Source organism: Ailuropoda melanoleuca, chromosome 5, assembly GCF_002007445.2.
Source record: "Ailuropoda melanoleuca isolate Jingjing chromosome 5, ASM200744v2, whole genome shotgun sequence".
Classification (NCBI taxonomy): Eukaryota; Metazoa; Chordata; class Mammalia; order Carnivora; family Ursidae; genus Ailuropoda; species Ailuropoda melanoleuca.
This window is the reverse complement of record NC_048222.1, coordinates 26,413,917-26,433,187: the sequence shown is the minus strand read 5'-3', so window position 1 is coordinate 26,433,187 and position 19,271 is coordinate 26,413,917. Positions and strand designations below refer to the sequence as shown.

Sequence of the window (19,271 nt, the reverse complement as noted above, 5' to 3'; positions counted from 1 at the left end):
CCCCCACCCCCCTCCCCTCTGAAGCCCTCAGTTTGTTTCCCAGAGTCCATAGTCTCTCATGGTTCATTCCCCTTCTGATTACCCCCCCCTTTCTTCTTCCCTTTCTTCTCCTACCGATCTTCCTACTTCTTATGTTCCATAAATGAGTGAAACCATATGATAATTGTCTTTCTCTGCTTGACTTATTTCTCTTAGCATTATCCCCTCCAGTCCCATCCATGTTGCAGCAAATGTTGAGAAATCGTTCTTTTTGATGGCTGAGTAATATTCCATTGTATATATGGACCACATCTTCTTAATCCAGTCATCTATTGAAGGGCATCTCGGCTCCTTCAATGATTTAGCTATTGTGGACAATGCTGCTATGAACATTGGGGTGCATATGGCCCTTCTCTTCACTACGTCTGTATCTTTGGGGTAAATACCCAATAGTGCAATTGCTGGGTCATAGGGTAGCTCAATTTTTAATTTTTTAAGGGACCTCCACACTGTTTTCCAGAGTGGCTGTACCAACTTGCATTCCCACCAACAATGTAGGAGGGACCCCCTTTCTCCACATCCTCTCCAACATTTGTTGTTTCCTGCCTTGTCAATTTTTGGCATTCTAACTGGCATAAGGTGGTATTTCAATGTGGTTTTGATTTGAATTTCCCTGATGTCTAATGATTTTGAACATTTTTTCATGTGTCTGTTAGCCATTTGTATGGCTTCATTGGAAAAGTGTCTGCTCATATCTTCTGCCCAAAAAATAGGCAAAAGTCTTAAATAGACACTTCACTAAGAGAATATAAAAAAGGCAAACAAGCTTGACATTTGGCCATCAATTTTGTAGATTGAAGCCATGATGAATTACCAGTACAGATCCATTAGAATAGCTACAGTAAAAAATACTGACCGCATCATCAGGTGTTGACAAGAATGCAGAGCAATTCTGTCTCATTACTAGTGGAATGCAAAGTCTACTCTGGAACATAGCTCCACAATTTCTTATAAAGTTGATACACTTACCGTATAACTCAACAGTCCCCTATGTATTTATCTGAGAGAGATAAAAATATGTTCATACAAAAACCTGTACACTCGATGTTCATAGCAGCTTTATTTGTGATAAAACTGGGTTAAAATGGGTAAATGCATAACTTGGCATGTCCATACCGTGGAATACTATCCAGAAACAAAAGAAACAAATTATTGATACATGCAGCAACTTGGATGACTTTCAAAAGCATTATGCTGTGTGAACAAATCTGATCTCAAAAGGTTACATGATGGTGGGGCGCCTGGGTGGCTCAGTCGTTATGCGTCTGCCTTCGGCTCAGGGCGTGATCCCAGAGTCCGGGGATCAAGCCCCACATCAGGCTCCTCTGCTGGGAGCCTGCTTCTTCCTCTCCCCCTCTCCCTACTTGTGTTCCCTCTTTCGCTGGCTGTCTCTCTCTCTGTCAAATAAATAAATAAAATCTTTTTTAAAAAAAGGTTACATGATGGGACACCTGGTGGTCTCACTTGGTGGGGCATGATTGCTGATCTGGAGGTTGGGGGCTTGAGCACCACAATGGGTATAGAGATCATTTAAAAAAAATTTTTTTTAGGGGCGCCTGGGTGGCTCAGTCAGTTAAAAATCTTCCTTTGGCTCGATCCCAGAGTCCTGGGATGGAGCCCCACTGGGAGTCTGCTTCTCCCTCTTCCTCTGTTCCTCTTACCCCCAACTCATGCTCTCTCACGCATTCTCTCTCTCTCTGTCTCAAATAAATGAAAAAAAATTTTTTAAAGATTATATGCTACTTTGTTCCATTTATGTGACATTTTTGAAAAGACAAACAATAGTCATGGAGAATAGTTCAAATTACCAAGAGGTTTGTGGGGGATGGGAGGAAGAATGTGACTACAAAGAAACAGCATAAGGGATTTTTTTGGGGCAGTAGAACTGTTCCATATCTTGATTGTGGTGGTGATTACATGAATTTTTACATGTATTAAGATTCATAGAAGTGGGGTGCCTGGGTGCATTCTTAACTCAATCTTGTCAGTTAGCATTCTTAACTCAATCAGTTAAGCCTCCAACTCTTGGTTGACTCTTGGTTTTGGCTTAGGTCGTGATCTCACATTCATGGAATCGACCCACGTCAGGCTCCGTGCTGAGTATGGCGCCGGCTTCAAATTCTCTCTCCCTCTGCTCCTCCCCTCTGCCTGCTCGTTCTCTCTCTCTCTGTCAAATAAATAAATCAAATATTTTAAGGGGTACTTGGGTGGCTCAGTCCCTTAGCATCTGCCTTCAGCTCAGGTCATAATCCCAGGGTCCTGGGATTCTGCCCCACATTGGGCTCCCTGCTCAGCAATGAGTTTGCTTCTCCCTCTCCCTCTGCCCTTCCTCCTGCTCATGCTCTCTCTCACTTTCTCTCAAATAAATAAATAATATTTAAATAAATAAAATCTTTTTTAAAAGATTCATAGAAGTATACACTGAAAAAAGTAAATTTTATTGTATAATAATTTTTTTAAAGATTTTATTTATTTATTTGACACAGAGAAAGACAGCCAGCGAGAGAGGGAACACAAGTAGGGGGAGGGGGAGAGGAGGAAGCAGGCTCGATCCCAGGACACCAGGATCACGCCCTGAACCAAAGGCAGACGCTTAACGACTGAGCCACCCAGGCATCCCAACTGTATACTAATTTTTAAATAACTTTTTAATTTAAAAAATCTTCTAAATTAAAAAGAAACCTTCTGGGGTGCCTGGGTGGCTCAGTCAGTTAAGTGTCTGCCTTCAGCTCAGGTCACGATCCCAGAGTCTCGGGCTCGAGCCCCATATTGGGCTCCCTGCTCAGTGGAAACCTTTCTTCTCTCCCTCTGCTGTTCCCCCTGCTTGTGTTCTCTCACTCTCTCTGTCAAATAAATAAATAAAATTGAAAGGAAAGAAAGAAAGGAAGAAAGGAAGGAAGGGAGGGGTGCCTGGGTGGCTCAGTTGGTTAAGCATCGACTTTCAGCTCAGGTCGTGATGCAAGGGTCCTGGAATTGAGTCCCACACAGGGCTCCTTGCTCAACAGGAAGCCTGCTTCTCCCTCTGCCTGATGCTCCCCCTGCTTGTGCACACTCTCTCTCTCTCTCTCTCTCTCTGGCAAATAAATAAAATCTTGAAAAAAAGAAAGAAAGAAGAAAGAAAGAAAGACCAGAAAGGGGTGCCTGCCTGGCTCAGTTGGTGGGGTATGTGACTCTTGATCTCAGGGTCATGAGTTCAAGCCCTATGTAAATAAGTAAACAAATAAATACCTTCTAGCCCCAAATAGCACTGAAGGGGCCCTGAGGAGAGGCACTGAAGAACTATGTGTCCTGGAAAAGGCGCACCACCTTCCTCCACCCTAACCCCATACCTGAGGTCGGGATTTTCCTGGGCCCTATGCTTCAACTCTCCCTCCCTGGTTCTCCTGCTATGCCAGTGTGACCCACACACATCACCTCCTTTAGACTCCAAATCCAGGGTCAAGGACTCAGTCCGCTTGCTTGCTTTCTTTCTTTCTCTCAAGTAGACTCCACACCCAATATGGGGCTTGAACTTACCACCCTGAGACCGGGGGTTGTGTGCTCTACTGACTGAGCCAGCCAGGCACCTTGTTTGTTTACCTCTACATCCTTGTGCCTGGAACGTGGGTAGAATGAAGGAATGTTCTAGCACTAGCCCTGATTCTTCTTGGTATGCTGCACAACCTAGTCTCCAGTACCTTGCAAAACTAAAGCCTACTTAGGGGAGGGTTTCCTTTAGAGTCCCACTCTGCCTGATTCTTTCCTTTCCTTCTAAAACACACAAAAATCCTTACACCTAAAGGAGTTAGAAAAAGAAGAACAAATAAAACCTAAACCCAGCAAAAAGAAGGAAATAATAAAGATTAGAGCAGAAATAAATGATATGGAAACAAACAAACAAACAAACAAACAAAAAAACCAAAAAACCAACAGGACAGATCAACGAAACCAGGAGCTGGTTCTTTGAAAAGATGAACAAATCGTTAAACCTCCAGGCAGACTCATCCAAAACAGAAAAAGGAAAAGAAAAGAAAGAGGAGAGAGGGGGAAAGGACCTAAATAAAGAAAACCACTGATGAAATAGGAGAAATAACAACCAACACCACAGAAATATGAACAATGGTAACAGAATATTATGAAAACCGTATGCCAACCAATTTGACAACTTAGCAGAATAAGTTACTAGAAGCATATAATCTACCAAAACTAAAGCAAGAAGAAATAGAAATTTTGAAAAGACCAATTACCAGCAATGAAATTGAATAAATAATCAAAAAACTTCCCCCAAACAAAGTCCAGGACCAGACAGTTTCCCAGGCGAATCCTACCAAACTTTTAAAGAAGAGTCAATACCTATTCTTCTCAAACTATTCCAAGAAATAGAGGAGGAAGGAGAACTTCCAAATTCATTCTATGAGACCAGCATCACCCTAATACCAAAATCAGAAAAACAAACCACACACACAAAAAAAGAGAACTACAGGCTGATGTCTCTCATGAATATAGATGTAAAAGTCCTCAACAAAATATTAGCAAATTGAATCCAACAATGCATTAAAAAAAATCATACATCAACCATCAAGTGGGATTTATTCCCAGGATGCAAGGTGGTTCAATATTCACAAACATGTTATGTCATATCACTAAGAGAAAGGATAAAAACCATACATGACAATTCCGATGGATGCAGAAAAAGCATTAAACAAAGTACAACATCCATTCATGATAAAAATTCTCTGGAAAGTACATCTAGAGGGAACATACCTCAACTTGCTAAAGGCCACATATGAAAAATCTACAACTAAAATCATACTCAATGGTGAAAAACTGAGAGCTTTTCCCCGAGGTCAGAAACAGTGACTCCCAAGGTCACTCTTACCACTGTTATTTAACATCGTACTAGAAGTCCCAGCCTCAGCAATCAGACAACATAAATAAAAGGCATCCAATAGTAAAAAGGAAGTAAAACTCTCCCTATTTGCAGATGACATGATACTATATATAGAAAACCCTAAGTACTCTACCCCAAAACTACTAGAACTGATAAATGAATTCAGTAAAGTCGCAGGCTACAAAATCAAAGTACAGAAATCTGTTGCATTCCTATACATTAATAATTAAGCAGCAGAAAGTGAAATTAAGAAAACAATCCCATTTACAGTTGCACCAAAAACAATAAAATATCTAGGAATAAATTTAACCAAATAGGTGAAAGACCTAGACTCTGAAACTATAAAACACTGATGAGAGAAATTCAAGACAATGCAAGGAAATGGAAAGACATTCCAAGCTCGTGGGTTGGAAAAACAAATAATGTTAAATACTACTCAGGGGCGCCTGGGTGGCTCAGTAGGTTAAGCATCCAATTCCTGATTTCAGCTCAGGTCATGATCTCAGGGTCGTGAGATTGAGTCCTGTGTCGAGTCCCAAGTTGGGCTCCCTGCTCAGTGGGGAGTCTGTTTCTCTCCCTCTCCCTCTGCCCTTTCCCCTGCTCTCTTGCTCACTCTCTTTCTCTCTGTCTCTCAAATAAATGAAATAAAATCTCTTTTAAAAAAATGTCTATACTACTCAAAGTAACCTACAGATCTAATGCAATCCTTATCAAAATACCAACAGCATTTTTCACAGAACTAGAAGAAACAATCCTAAACTTTGTTTGGAGCCACAAAAGACCCTGAATAGCAAAAGCAATCTTGATAAAGAAAAACAAAACTGGAGGTATCACAATTCCAGATACCAAGTTATATTACAAAGTGGTAGTAATTAAAACAGTAAGGTACTAGCATAAAAATAAACACATAGATCAATGGAATAGAAGAGAAAACTCATAAATAAATGCACAATTATATGGCCAATAAATCTTCAACAAAGGAGGAATGAATATCCAATGGGAAAAAGTCTCTTCAACAAATGGTGTTGGGGGGGCGCCTGGGTGGCTCAGTCGTTAAGCAGCTGCCTTCGGCTCAGGTCATGATCCCAGGGTCCTGGGATCGAGCCCCGCATCGGGCTCCCTGCGTGGTGGGAAGCCTGCTTCTCCTTCTCCCACTCCCCTTGCTTGTGTTCCCTCTCTTCCTGTCTCTCTCTGTCAAATAAATAAATAAAATCTTAAAAAAAAAAATGGTGTTGGGAAAACCAGATACCTACATGCAAAAGAATGAAACTGAGCCACTTTCTTTTTCTTTTCTTTTTTAAAGATTTTCTTTATTTATTTGACAGAGATAGAGACAGCCAGCGAGAGAGGGAACACAAGCAGGCGGAGAGTGAGAGGAAGAAGCAGGCTCATAGCGGAGGAGCCTGATGTGGGGCTCGATCCCATAACGCCGGGATCACGCCCTGAGCGGAAGGCAGACGATTAACCGCTGTTCCACCCAGGCGCCCCAGAGGCTTTTTTAATTTTTTTAAGACTTACTTAGTTATTTGAGAGAAAGAATGAGCAGGAAGGACAGAGGGAGAGAGAATCCGAAGAAGACTCCACAGTGGCCGAGCCTGACGCAGGGTTTCAATCCCCTGACCCGTGAAACCAGGATCTGAGCCGAAACCAAGAGTCTGACGCTTCACTGGCTGTGCCACCGAGGCGCCCCTCAATGAGCCTTTAAGCTGCGGGTGTGCACGCACACACTTAGGCCTGTGCAGGCTCACTCTCGCTGTAATGCAGAGAAAGAATCTGAGCAGGAAAAGACTAGAAGCAGAAAGACGAGGCAGGAGGGGCATGTAGGTGCCGGGGCTGGAGACAATGGAGGCTGGAAGCATGGTGGAGGGGAGCAGAGGAAAAGCAGACGGACTGGAGAAACCTTGACAAGGTCAAATCAGCAGGACTCGGGGATTAACAGAATGGAAGGAGGAGGGGGGCAGATTCCAAAGGCCTCTAAGATGGAGTTAGAGTACTGGGCTGGGAGTCTCACGATTGAGGCTCTCGTCACAGATCTGCCATCAGTAAGTTACCCAGTGGCTTTGACCAAGGCACTCACTGCTGTAGTTTCCTCACGTTATGGAAAGAGTTGGGGCCTGTTGATCTTGAGTGCTGTGCAATTCTACTATCCTGTGATTCTATGAAGTAAATGCATTAACGAGGACGGATGAAAGCCATAGCATCCTCTCCCTCGAGGCGAGTTTGGGGCCCCTCCCCCATGCTTTCCTTGACACTATTGATCATATATACTTATAACAGACCATCAAGCACACATCAGAACCCTCCGCTTCTGTCTCCCTCAAAAGGCTGAAGACTCCTTGGGGCAAGAACCAGGTGTCCTCTACCTGGAACTAGGTCTCATATGGTGATTGATTCCTTAAATTTGTTAAATTGATTATTTTAAAGTGCTGAGAGGACAGATACAGGGTTATTCTGGGAAGGTGTCTTGGTGCAACGTGTTGTGTGTTTTCTGTACACAGGGCACTGTGGTAGATGCTAGGTCCACAGAACAAACAAGCAAGCAAGTCATGGACCTTACGTCAAGTAGCTTAGACACACATTAAACACATGAGAACAAAAATGATGGTTTATTTCTAGTTGTGGTAAGTGCTGCAAGGAAAAGTACTGGGTACTGTGAGTGTGTAATAGAGAGACATAACTTGGGGGTAGAGGAAAGGTTTTTCTGCAGGAATGACCTTTATGATTATACACATGGGTGGATTTACTCACAGAATGAATAGGGAAGAGAAGAAGAGGGGGGAGCAAGAAGAGGGGAAAGGGAGAGAGAGAGAGTGTGACTTTTTTTTTTTTTTTTTTTTTTTTTTTTTTTTTTTTTTTAAAGATTTTATTTTTTATTTATTCGACAGAGATAGAGACAGCCAGCGAGAGAGGGAACACAAGCAGGGGGAGTGGGAGAGGAAGAAGCAGGCTCATAGCAGAAGAGCCTGATGTGGGGCTCGATCCCATAACGCCGGGATCACGCCCTGAGCCGAAGGCAGACGCTTAACCGCTGTGCCACCCAGGCGCCCCAGAGAGTGTGACTTTTAAGTAGAGGGAATAATAAGCATGCATGAGGGCCTGAGGCCGGAAGGAGTCCTGGTGAGGACAATACTAGGGAAGCCCACCAACAGGGTAATGTTAGTTAAAATCAGGTTGCAGAATTGTAGGCACTTTCAATTTTTTTTTTTTTGTATACATTTTTCATTTTACAGATTTTCCCCCAAAAAACATGCATTTTTTAATCATCAGAGGGGGGGAAACAACTTTGTTAGTTTAAACAAAATAATAAACGATGCAGAGAGAATGGGTATAATGGAGGAGGGAGCACATTCCAGAGGGATTGGTGACATTAGCAGTGAGTAATTCCTCTGTGGGAGAGAGCAGTAAGCACACTGGTAGGGCTGGAACAGAGCAGCGAGGGTGACTCACAAATGAGACTGTTGAAGCCAGTCCACCAGGTCCGTGAGGGTGAGGCCAAGGAGTGGGGGGTGAGATGAGAAGTTACAGGGAGCTACTTTCAGGCGGCTTGAGCAGGGAGAATACACCTTTTCACAGAGGCAAGCAGGATGGGGAGAAACCAGAAGCAAAAAACGCCCGGAGCGGGCCCTGCAGGGCTGGTGCAGGACAGCAGGGACCTACCTGGTAAGGGCAGTAGCCCTACGACACACAGCCAGCTTTGGTCCTCTGTCACTTCCCAGGCATCGAGGGGTTGGGCTGCCCCATGCTTTCTGCCCCTCAGCGGAAGTGGAAACTGTGGTTTCCAGAGGTCCTTCCTGATCAGCAGTCTCTGAGAAACGGCAAGCCCGAGGACATTTCTAAAGAGATAAAGTCAAAGATGGGTTTGGGTGGAGAGGTGGCAAGGCATAGGCAGGGGCTGGAAAATTGAGTCCTGATGTAAGTTCTAAGATCTGTTGGCACCCACTCCTGATCGCGATAAGCACCCCCACCGCCCCCGCTGTATCCTTTGCCAGAGTTTCCCCCTGAGGCTGTGAAGCATGTTTAGGGCTGGCATGTGAGTTGGGGAGGGGGCGGAAATTGGCTCCCCTCCCCTCTCTGAGCTGGACCCACAGGAATTGCCTCAGCCACTTCCCTTCTAGCAGCCTGCTCTTCCTACGCGGTTACCTCGGATCACCACCTAACTTCATCCTGGCCTTCCAGCCAGGAAGTTGAATGCAGCATTAGGTCTGTGTCCTAGCCCTTGACTGTTCCCCTGAAAAAAGAGATACAAAATTATATTCAATTGTCATATCAAATGGACCAGTCAATCGGTAAGTGGCTGAGGGATCTCTGTTCACAGCCCTGTTTTCGACCCAAGCTGTTATGAGGATGGAGGAAGCAGGGCCACTGAAGAAACAGTCCCCGTCTCCATGAGTTTTATTTGCTCTTTGGAGGCACCCAGTTCTTTTTTTTTTTTTTTAATTTTTTTTTTGATGTAAAGTTCGATGATTCATTAGTTGTGTATAACACCCAGTGCACCATGCAATATGTGCCCTCCTTACTACCCATCACCAGCCTATCCCATTCCCCCACCCCCCTCTCCTCTGAAGTTGGAGATACCCAGTTCTTAACAGAAGCAGCATCAACCCAGAAGCCCTGGGTCCATGTCACATCAGAGCTCTTACTGAGTCACCTGGGCCAGCACACTTATCCCTCTAAGCCTCAGGTAGTTCCTTCCATTGCTGTTATTGATGGTTGTTGAATAAAGGGGCCAGTCATAAGAAGTAAATGGAGAGCTTTGCAGAGTAAAGCTGATTGCATTCTCCAAAGATGAGTGCCCCTCCCCTCACTGCTCTTCTGCAGTTTTACAGACTCCAGGGTGGGGTCATGTTCCCTCCCCTTGAATCTGGGTAGGGCTGTGACTGCACTGACCAATGAGGTACAGGGAGAACAATGTAGATAATAAAAAACGGTGAGGTCGTAAAAAGAATACAGTTCATGCCTGCTTCTTTCTTTCAGTAAACCAGCCACCACGTGGGAAAAACCCAATCTGGACCACCAGGAGAGAAACTGGGGCCCCCAGCCAATAGCCAGCATCCACTGTCAGATATGTGAGTGAAGAATCCTGCAGATGATTCCAGGCCCCAGCTTTTGAGTCTTCCAGCTGCAGCCCCAGACCTCATGGAACAGAGACAAGCCATCGCCACTGTGCTGTATCCAAATTCCTAACCCACAGAACCCGTGAACATAACAAAGGGCGTCTCATGCTGCTCAGTCTTGGGGTAATTTGTTAGGCAACATTAGGTAACCAGAACATACAGTAATCTTCGGACAAGCAAGAATGAGCGCATATCAACTGAAGCAGGAAGTGCCCTAGAGGAGTTAAGAACCAGAATGGAATGGCATTAAATATGGAAAGCATTACTAGCTCTCACCATGTGGTTTCTAAGCCAGTTCTGCTGTGAAGTTGTTCCCTCAAAGGCCACCAACAACATCAGAACTGACAAAAAATAAAAACACCTCAACTTTTTCTCCATACATATTCTTTTTTTTTTTTTTAAGATTTTTAAAATTTATTTGACAGAGAGAGAGACAGCCAGCAAGAGAGGGAACACAAGCAGGGGGAGTGGGAGAGGAAGAAGCAGGCTCCCAGCCGAGGAGCCTGATGCGGGGCTCAATCCCAGAACACTGGGATCGCGCCCTGAGCCAAAGGCAGACGCTTAACAACTGAGCCACCCAGGCGCCCCTCCATGCTCATTCTTTTTCAAGGTCTTCTTCCCTTGACTTCCAGTGATAATGTAAGTTCAACTACCATACTAACATACCTTTCTACTGATCTCTGCTTTGCTTTATTCATTGATTCCTACTCTCCCACCTACGTTCCCTCTAGGGTATAACCAACTTAACTTTCCAAAGGCTTACTCCCCTCTCTCTATCCATGGCCCTCAAAGAGCTCATTCTTTCTCTTTGAAACTATCATCCGTGTACCGGGGTCCCTCACTCCAGTATCTGCATAGCGAGCCTTATTCTTCTACTTGAACTCCTATCTTGTAACTCCCATTTCCCACTAATCATATACCAATACCTTATTTCTTCACCACCTCAAATCCAACACACACAAAATGGACCCACTGAAATGGATGCTGTCTGGGCCTCACTCAGATCCTTTTTAGCAGCTGGTCCACTCAGCACTCATAAGCTTGTGGCCTAACAACCACACATAACTGTCCCTTTTCTGATGAATTGCCCTGGACCAAATGGGAGCCAAACCTTGCCCCCTTACACATACTTTGGGCAGACCTGGGTCAACGACTGCCTGATGAGGGGCAACAAAACTCCAGCCCCCTTGCCTCCAGCTGGAGTCCACTCTTGTGCCGCTTGTGCCAAGGGCCTCCTTGTGGGCTCAGCCCACACCTTTACTCAGCCTCTTCCCCTTTGCCATCCCATTTCCCTCACTCTCCTTCTCCTGCCTCAATCAATCCCTTGAACAAAAGTCCCGTGCCAGGTTCTGCTTCTAAGTGACCCAATCAAAAACACCTACCAAGGCAGTTTTGCTCTGTTTACCCTGTAAAGGCTGCGTCTTGCCCACCTCAGCCTGAAACTCCCTATCAGGCCAGACATCAATTTGAACGCATTGTCCAGCAAATGCCTCTCGGATGTACTCCCACCTCACAGCTGGATTGTGAAATCAGTCTCCCCTCCGCCCTGCCTGATGCTTCCTGTTTTTCCACCGGTCTTCAACATGTCTAGCATGTAAGTGCCAGATTAAAATTTTTAAAATGCCTGATTAAAATTTTTTAAATGCCTCTGATTGTACAGCTCCCCTACCCAAAAGTTCAATGCCTCCTGTTTGTAATGGTACCAGATAAAGATCCTTTTGTCTGCTTTCCTGGACCCTCACTAAGATCTGCCCTTCATCTTGTTTATTTAATCTCATTTTCAGTATTTCTAATTTTCTGTTCCAGCCAGCTCCTTCAGAGTTCCACAAACCACACACATTGCTATCTCCCCAGTAGGACTTTCCCCTCTCATCTATACTTCACAGCATCCTGCCGACTAGTGAGAGTGTAACTGCAACCAACGTTGGGCTCACTCCTTGGTGAATCAGACGTTGCACCAGGTTGTCCCACAAAGAAAACTGTATTTGCAGCAAATAAGGAGACCATGGGGAATAGCTTCCAAAGATACGACTCGCTGAGCAAGGGCGATGAGTTCCTTTTATTTAGGGTTAGGGTGAATATTTACATAGGGAAACCTTGTCATCAAATGTAGAGGTGGGCGCAAGGGTCTTAAGGAAACACGCCTATACACACATTGTATGCAAATGAGACTGAGGCTCCTCCTTGGGTGGAGGTTTTAATATTATAATGAGGTAAAGGTAATTGTAGGTCATTCTAGAGGTCATTCCATCATCCATCTGTGCGGGTGTGAGTTGGTCTGGGCGGTCTGGGCCAGCAGGAAGTCCTGTCAGGGCAGTTGCTATTGCTTGAGGGCTGGTTTTGCTGTCCATTTGCCCGAGTTAAGAGATAAACTGGAGGGGTGCTTGCGTGGCCCAGTCCGTTGAGCATCCCATTCTTAGTTTCAGCTTGGGTCATGATCTCAGGGTCATGAGATTGAGCCCCACCTCGGGCTCCTTGCTACTTGGGTTTTTCTCTCTCCCTCTCCTGCCCCTCTCCCCCTCTCTCTCTATCTCTCAAAATAAATAAATAAATCTTTTTTAAAAAGGGAGAGAGATAAGCTGGAAGGAAGAGCTCAAGGAAAAATGTAGGACAAAGGTTGGTGAGTGTAAGCCAGTGGTCAGTAAAGGTCAAGTCCTGGGTTCTAGCTGGTGACAGGAGGGATGGCCAACTGCCTCCCACTATCCACTCCTTCCTTCTTCCCTGTTTCCACCTGGGCACATGGCTTCCTGGAGTAAATAAACACGCTCAGGCCCCCCTTGCCCCTAGATGTGGTTAAGTGACTTCACCTCAACCTATTTCATATGAGCAGAAATGTTGTACGTTACTTCTGTCAATGGCCTTAAGAGAAAGGAGAGTGTGTTTCTTTGCCTTTCTCCTCCCTGCTGGCTGTGACGTGGAGATTGAGCAGTATTAGGGAGGAAGACCTTCCTCTGTCCTGCAAGGTCCTTCTAGCTGGACTAAGAATCAAGTTGACATGAGAAAGATTAACAGGAGAAAATACAATTTGATAGCATATGAAATTCCAAAGACAATGAGGCAACATGACACTTACATGAGCTTGGGACAGGAGTAGTGTCTGAGGATACAAAGGAGTGAAAGACCATTAGCAAGAAGGTGAAAGGAGATATTTAGAAAACAAAGGTCTCCCTATTTTGCAGATAAGTTTTGTAGGTAAAGAGTTATCTCTGTAAATATCTCTCTGGTACAATCAGGCCATGAGGGAGAGGTGACCAGCTTCTCCTACTCAGCTGCATTTTGATTGCTTTTAACTCAAAATAATGTCCGTGCCAAACTGGCCTATCTTGGGGTGGCCGGCCCTTGGCCCCTACAGCAGCCATCCTAGATCATGAAGTAAAAGCCATGTTTCGAGGATGGGGAGGCAACAGAGTAGAGCTACTAGCCAAGCCCAGACTACCCACCCAGATCTGGAGAATGAATTTGTATGTAGTAAACCACTGTTGTCATTATTGTTTTTAGTCACAGCTGAATCTAATCCTAACTGACACTCAATCCTTCATGGTTCTACTTAGATTCCGTGAAGAAAGAAGTGGACGCAGTGATGTATGGGTAAACGATTAATAACTACCTTGGGGGTGAGGTAGGGGGCAAGTCCTCATTTGCAATATTTCCAATGTCCATGGCGTAAAAATCCCAAAACTATGATGATTGGCTCTTGTGAGCTGGTATGAGCTGGCTCCTGCAAGCCACTGGGGAAGGGCTGGGATGGCAACGACATGTAATGGAACTTGCTCCGTGCTAGGCACTCTAATAGGCGTTTTGCATACATTACCTTCTTTAATCCTCCTACCCAACTACTGAGGGGCAAGGCCAAACTTCTCCAACCATTAACACCTTTTGGGGAAAATTCCAATACAAATGGATTTTTTAAAAAATATCTTTTCTATAACCTTGGAAGATAAATTGGTCACTCCTATTATGGATAATTAGAAAAGGTTGGAAATGGAGGTTAGGAAGAGAAAGTGCAGTATGGTGGCTGTGTTCTGAGGTTTGCTCATCCAACGCAAACTCTCTCTTCCTCTGACAACAGTCCCTGGACTCTTCTGGGAATTACCTCTTTGTGGTCGTAAAGCCTGTCAGATAAGGTGTCCTTCCTTTCCCCAACTGAACTTCCTCTGCCTAAACTAGGCTAACCAGACTCCCTCGGCTCGGCGGGGGCTTGGGCTGATGGACATGAGTGGGAGAGATGGAAGCATCTGATTGTCACTCATTCATCTCAGCAGGTGGCAAAGGCAAGACTTGATTTCTGCCGCTGAATCCTGGAGCTGCATTCATTGCTGTGTTCCCTAAGCCTGGTTTTTCAGCCTTCCTTGATTCTGTGAGCTATCCAATATCCTCTCAATCCTCAACTTTTCTGTTTAAGTTAGCCATAATGAGTTTCTGTGGCTTGAAACCAAAGAAATTCCAAGAAAGAAAGACAGAAGCTTTAGAAAAAATTAAAGGAAGCTGAGGCAAAGTGCACAGAACTTTAGAAAGACATTTCCAAATCACCACCAACAGGGAGGTGGCCGTGATTGTGAAAGGAGAACCCAGGCAAGCCCAGTCAGAATGCAGTGCTGGAGTTTTTTGCATTCTACACTGCAGGAATTATGGGCAGAATTGACATTACATAACCCCGAGCGTTGAGTAGGGGTTGGAGCTATATACCACAGTGTCCTCAAAACAGGGTAATGAAGTAAAGGCAACTCAAATCTTTTTACACTTAGAGTTTGAAGTTACTCTATGTGTCTAGAATCACGTGAAATGTGTGGGAGGTTTGCTGTTGTTGTTTTTAGTATGTTGATCATTTGGATGGAGGATCAGAGAGAAAACACAGACCACTAAGTACTCAGTCAACATTTTATCCCCTAGAAAGTAAAATGAATTTATAATCATCTCACTAAAAACTAGAAGCAATGGAGAATCTGGCAAGTTTGGAAGCCAGAAGTTGTATTCGGGTTGGTGGGACTGCCCAACATTCTTGCTAGTTCTGTGCCTCAATCAAAACTTTCCCCCCTCACCCCATTGTGCAGTGTATTCCCTCTGCTCTGAATTCCTAGAACACTTGCTTTCTGTGTCAACATTCCATTCATTTGACATTCATCACAGTGATTTGCTGAAGAAAAGTACCTGTAAGCTCTAATATAGCAAACAAATGATAGTTATTATGTTATTGTGTGTGTGTCTGCACATATTATAATGTATATAATATAGACATATTAGTGTATACATGTGTATATATGTGTTAAATACATACGTGTGTGTATGTATGGTTATATAGTTATAATGTGCTTCTCTTGTTTTCCCTTCACTGAGTTATAAGCTTCTTGAAGCATATTTTACCCATTTTTCTGCCTTCTACTGTCTTAGTGGGAACACATCTGTCAGTCCATCTACTGATGTTTTGAGTGTGGGGACTTACTTCCACCATTTCACAAGTACCTGACTTTCAGCCACTTACCTTCACTGCCCCTCTGTGTCCTACAGGGACGCTGGGAGGACCAGATGAAATAATGGGCACAAAGCACCCTGGATGGGCTAGTTTCTTGCGGCCTGTGACAGAAAGAACACTGTGGCTTTAGTTCCTCCTTCAATCTCCTGTCTTCTTTTTCTTAGAAGTTTGGGTCATGGATATGATCAGAGATATGATTCTCAATAACAGATTTCTGAGGTGATTCCTAGACCTCTGAACGGGCAGTATGCAACATAATCTAATGAGAGAGGACTGATCTAGGCTGTTTGAAAAGTGTTGAAAGTGAGGTAAAGCCATCATCCTGTGATAAATGTTTTCCCTATGCACCATTTTTCCTTCTCTCACCTCATCCTCTAACCCAGTATTGTCCAACAGAACTTTCTATGATGATGGAAATGTGCTATATCCACTCTTTCCAATATGATAACCACTAGCCACATGTGGTTATTATGTACTTGAAATGTGGTGATGCAAATGAAAAACTGAATTTTAAATTTTCTTTAATTAAAATTTAAATAGTCACATGCTACCCTATGGAACAGCACAGAGCTAAACTAAAAATCTGGGTCTCTTCATTCATTCATTCATTCATTCATTCTTTCTTTCATCATTCAGTCAAATCTATTGAGTACCTAATATGTGTCAGGTAGAGTACTAAACCCTGCAGTGGGTTCAATGCTTGTCTCTTATCTGAAAGAGCTAAAAAATTGTTTAGGGAAACAAATAATCCTTTGAGATGATCTTGAGTCCTTAACCTCTTGAGATAAACTGCTGGAGGAGATTTCTGAGGCCTGGGTCATCCTGCAGATAACTCACCTCCCTGACTTCACCTGCTGGATTAGAATCCCTGCCTGAGCTACAAGCAGTTCTCAAGGGCTGGGAAGAGGCCAGTGATATGGCCAACAGGGCTGCGCACCAAGGTTATTCTATCCTGGGGGCTGAGTGCCCAACATAGTCAGCGTTTGAAAGTGAGGCACAAGCAAGGATGCAAATGTCAGAGCAGTGTAAAACCTCAAAGACACCAAGAGCCAGGGCAGCGAGTCAAATAATAACATTAATAATGAGGATTGTTGAGAGACAGGAAAACATAGAGGTTAGTGGCTCTGTCTCTGGAGCCAAACTTCCTGGATGGCAGTCCCAGCTCTGCCCTCTCCTGCTATGTAACACCTCTGTGCCGTCTCTTCACTTTTAAAGCAGACGTTGTAATGGCCCTCTTTTCAGAGGCTTACCACGAATACTAGATGAATTTGAACATGGAATTGAACTCAGGTGAATTAGCTCCAAACTCCACTCTCTGGCCAACATGCCATACTGTTGGGCTTCGGAATGAGGTCGACCAGAGTTCCAATCCAACTCTTACTACTTTATGGCTATGCAGTCTTGGGAAAGTGAGCTGCTTCCCTGAACCTCTCATTTTCCTCGTCTGTGAAATGAGGGTGTAAATAATAATAGTAGGGGGGCACCCAGGTGGCTCAGTCAGTTAAGCGTCCGACTCCTGATTTCAGCTCAGGTCATGATCTCAGGGCTGTGAGACTGTGCCCTGTGTCAGGCTCCCCACTTGAGTCTGCTGGGGATTCTCTCTCATCCTCTGCCCCTGCCCCCCTCAAATAAATGAATAAATCTTAAAAAATAATAATAATAGTAGGGGGTTGTGAAGCTTTAATGAATTGATGTGTGTATAGCAGTCAGAAAGAACAGTGCCGGGGCGCCTGGGTGGCACAGCGGTTGGGCGTCTGCCTTCGGCTCAGGGCGTGATCCCGACGTTATGGGATCGAGCCCCACGTCAGGCTCCTCCACTGTGAGCCTGCTTCTTCCTCTCCCACTCCCCCTGCTTGTGTTCCCTCTCTCGCTGGCTGTCTCTATCTCTGTCAAATAAATAAATAAAAATCTTAAAAAAAAAAAAAAAAAGAAAGAACAGTGCCTACAAGGCAGTGTGGGCTCGTGTTACTTGTACATGATGCCACAGGACTTGCGCAGAGCCACGTAGCAGAACCTGAGTGGGGAGTGAGGCAGACAGAGATACTGAGCCGTAGGGCATCGGGTGGTCTGGGGGGGCAGGCAGGGGATGTTCCTGGAGCTGCTGCAGTTTGGAGGGAAACTGCTGCGGCATCCTGAGGACATGCCAGTTCTTTAGGGGATAGGTTGCTAACCAAGGAGATAGTGGCATTCCAGCCTATCCCTGTCCCCTGAGGTAACCCGAGAACCTGTTCTCTGATGAGGAAATCATTTTCACTTGGCAGAGTTAGTAGACAAAGATGTTTTTGTTTGTTTTGTTTTGTTTTTTAAGTAAGTTATACTTAGCCCAAAGTAGGGCTTGACCTCACCACCCTGAGATCAAAAGTTGCACGCTCTACCAACCGAGCCAGCCAGCTGCCCCAGCGACAGAGGTATTTCGAGGCAGCTTCCTTCAACAGTTCTGTCAAAGAATAAAATGGTAAACTGCTCTGGAAAACAACGTGGCAATTTCCTTTTTTTTTTTTAAATGGCAATTTCTTATAAAGTTAAATCTATACCTAATTATAGTACTCCCAGATACTTACTCAAGAAAAATAAGAACACATGTCCAGAAGAGGAGTTGTATAAAACGTTCATAGTAGCTTTATTCACAATAGCCAACAAGAGGAATAAGCCACAAACGTCCAGCAAGAGTGAAAAAGTAGCCAAATGTAGTATGTTTATACAATGGAATACTATTCAGAAATCAAAAGGAAATCTGATTCATGGAAGAACATGGGCGAATCACAGAGCTATTATACTGAGCAAAAGAACCCAGACACAAAAGAGTGCCTAGTATAGTTTTATTTATATGACATTTTAGAATAGGCAAAAGTACAGAAATGGAAATCAGAGCAGTGGTTGCTAGGGGTTGGGAGTAGAGAGAGGGTATTGACTACACAGGAGGAATTTTCTGGGGCAAGGAAATACTCTATATCATGACTGTATTGACATTTACACAATGTATGAGTTTGTCAAAACTCATTAAACTGTACTCTTAAAAAGGATACATTTTACTATATGTAAGCTATATTTCCATATGCCTAGCTTTTATTTATTTATTTTTAAAGATTTTATTTATTTATTTTAGAGACAGAGACAGAGATAGCTACAGAGATAATGACAGAGAGCACAAGCGGGGAGGAGAGGGAGAAGCAGACTCCCCGCTGAGCAGGGAGCCTGATGCGGGACTTGATCCCAGGACCCTGGGATCATGACCTGAGCAGAAAGCAGACATCTAACCGACTGAGCCACCCAGGCGCCCCTATGCCTGGCTTTTAATAAAAAGGTAATATCACCAAGCACTAGCAAACTCTATGTGAAAGAGTGGGAGTCAGGAACAGGAGGAACAAAACCCACAGGGATGGGTTGAGAATATCTGCTTTACACATTTCTTTTTGATTTTCTTTAAATGCTGACAATTTAATAACTTTTTTTGCCTTGTCAATAGGTTCCTGGCATCAAAATGGCTTCATCACAATGTCTGATGGTAGTGACCAGAAAGGGTACTAGCATGTGCAGACAATCAGAAAGATCAATAGACGAGGCACCTGGGTGGCTCAGTCGGTTAAGCATCCAACTCTCAGTGTTGTGACATCAAGCCCCGAGTCAGCCTGCATGCTCGGCAGGGAGTCTGCTTGAGATTCCCCCTCTGCCTCTCCCGATAGTGCTCTCTCCCTTTCTGTCAAATAAATAAATACATTTAAAAAAAAAAGACCAATAAGCAAATGACTATAACTGTGTTTGGCGTACAAAGTAGATG

At 44.2% G+C, this 19,271-nt stretch overlaps 2 long non-coding RNA genes across 4 annotated transcripts in view; one reads left to right on the top strand and one right to left on the bottom strand.

Moving 5' to 3' along the window:
* The window catches only part of LOC117802305, a 14,491-nt gene extending 4,035 nt beyond the window's left edge, over nucleotides 1-10,456 (top strand). Inside the window, exon 3 of the long non-coding RNA XR_004625419.1 lies at nucleotides 9,884-10,456. This is a non-coding gene — a long non-coding RNA (uncharacterized LOC117802305). The remainder of the gene's footprint in view (nucleotides 1-9,883) is intronic.
* On the bottom strand, nucleotides 1,723-9,719 carry LOC117802304. Of its 3 annotated transcripts, none has more exons than XR_004625418.1 (4): nucleotides 9,558-9,719; nucleotides 9,050-9,137; nucleotides 8,567-8,742; nucleotides 1,723-2,206 (listed from the first exon to the last, which is right to left on the bottom strand). It is a non-coding gene; the product is annotated as an uncharacterized LOC117802304 (long non-coding RNA). The 3 variants fall into 3 exon arrangements; XR_004625416.1 differs by having other exon boundaries at nucleotides 9,550-9,718; XR_004625417.1 differs by lacking the exon at nucleotides 1,723-2,206 and adding an exon at nucleotides 6,042-6,100 and having other exon boundaries at nucleotides 9,550-9,719.
* Nucleotides 10,457-19,271: the final 8,815 nt, after the last annotated feature.